Raw genomic sequence first — 2,146 nt, 5'->3', positions numbered from 1 at the left:
AGTCTATTTATTCTGTTATCTCCCTTGAATTTTCAAAACTCTCTCTCTGAAACACCTACCTTCCATCTACATTTAAACAATTAAGGTTCTTAAACATTCAAAACAAAACTAAAAAATTTAAAGAAATAAAAATTTTCACCAATCCCATGACAGCCTTCTCTTTAACACCCCTGCCAAAGGACAATTTTAAAATCATCTGGAGCAGGCCCAGCAGCAGAGCAGTGTGGTGGCACCATGCAGGTCACCCTGAAGACCCTCCAGCGGCAGACCTTCAAGAAACGACAGACATCGACTGTGAAAGCACTGAAAGAGAAGATTGAATCTGGAAAGAGAAAAGATGCCTTTCCAGTAGCAGGGCAAAAACTAATCTATGCAGGCAGCATTCTTAATGATGATAATGCTCACAAAGAATATAAAATTGATGAGAAAAGCTTTGTGGTGGTTATGGTGACTAAGCCGAAAGCAGTGACAGCACCGGCACCAGCTACAACTCAGTAATCAAATCCTGCCACCACTGCTGCGGTCACTTTCTACACAGCAGCAGCTGTGGCTCAGACCGCAACCCCTGCCCCAGTTTTGGCTCCCACTTCCACACTTACATCCATCACTCCAGTATCAACGACAGCATCTTCTGAACCAACACCTACTGGTGTGACTAAACAGGAGAAACCTGCAGAAAAGCCAGCAGAGACACCAGTGGCTACTGGCCCAGCATCAACTGATAGCACATCAGGAGATTCTTCTGGGTCAAACCTTTTTGAAGATGCAACAAATGCACTTGTGACAAGTCAGTCTTAGGAAAATATGGTAACTGAAATCATGTCAATGGGCTATGAACCAGAGCAACTAATTACAGACCCGAGAGCCAATTTCAACAACCCTGCCAGAGCAGTGGAGTGCCTTTTGATGGGATGGGAATCCTTGGAGATAAAGTCAGGCTGTGGTAACCCCCCTCCCTCAAGCAGCTAGTACTGGGGGTCCTCAGTCTTCAGCAAGTGGCTGCAGCAGCAGCAAGTACAACCACAACAACTACAACAGGTTTTGGAGGACATCTGCTTGAATTTTTATGAAATCAGCCTCAGTTCCAACAGATCAGACAAATTGTTCCCTGCTTTCAGCATTGCTACAACAGATAGGTCAAGAGAATCCTGTTACTTCAGCAATTTAGCCAACACTAGGAGCATCTTATTCAGGTGTTAAATGAGCAGTTCAAGAAGCTGGTGGTCAAGGAGGAGGGGGTGGAAATGGCAATGGAGGAATTGCAGAAGCTGGAAGTGGCCACATGAACTACATTCAAGTGATGCCTCGGGGAAAAGAAGCTGTAGAAAGGTTAAAGGCATTAGGATTTCCTGAAAGACTTGTGATACAAGCATATTTTGCTTGTGAGAAGAATGAGAATTTGGCTGCCAATTTTTTTCTACAGCAGAAATTTGATGAAAATTGAAAGGGACTTTTTGTTATCTCACATTCACACAAGAGCATTACACTAACTCTGTTCTCTGGGTTGTCTGGGATGATTTTGGCTCATATCCACAGTACTTGGTATAAGGTAGTAGATTTGGGGGATTAAGGAAGAGAGGGATCTAGGACATAGAGCAGGGATAAATACAGTGTATGTCTGCTTATTAGCAGATGCAGATCCACACAGTGTGTTAAATATTATATAACCAAAAACCAGCTTTTGCAGGTCTTTATTTCTTCTATAAGACAGTAAGTAACTTTTCCTAGGTTTCACTCTTTTTAGTGTACTATATCCAAAAATTTAGTGTAATGCCTTGCTTGTATTTCTTTGACTTAACATTGGTTTGAAAAAGAAGCATTGTTACCTAGAATCTATAGTCTATATTTTATGGCAACACTAGATAATGACTTTGTGAAATTGGGAAAATTTTGGAGCAAATTGTAAACAGAAATTCCAAATTAGGTGGTTATTGTTGCTGCTTCAAATAAGTATAAAATTAATGCTTAAGGAAGCCCATTCTTTTGTGTTGAAAACTTGGGGTATATTTCTTAAAGTGAAAATTACTGCTATTTTAAAATTCTTGATCATTGAATGTGATGAGACCCTTCTAACATGATTTGAGAAGCTGTACAAGTATAGGCAGAATTATTTTCCTGTTTACATTTTTTGATTGTTTTGGGGGAA

The 2,146-nt window shown here is 40.5% G+C and overlaps 1 pseudogene; it reads left to right on the top strand.

Annotated features, from left to right (window-relative positions):
• The first annotated feature begins 234 nt into the window (after positions 1–234).
• On the top strand, positions 235–1,444 carry LOC119527295 (annotated as a pseudogene).
• The last annotated feature ends 702 nt before the right edge of the window (positions 1,445–2,146 follow it).

The sequence above is a fragment of the Choloepus didactylus genome, chromosome 1 (assembly GCF_015220235.1).
Source record: "Choloepus didactylus isolate mChoDid1 chromosome 1, mChoDid1.pri, whole genome shotgun sequence".
Classification (NCBI taxonomy): domain Eukaryota; kingdom Metazoa; phylum Chordata; class Mammalia; order Pilosa; family Megalonychidae; genus Choloepus; species Choloepus didactylus.
The sequence above is the reverse complement of the archived record's forward strand: the minus strand, read 5'-3'. Positions and strand labels throughout refer to the sequence as shown.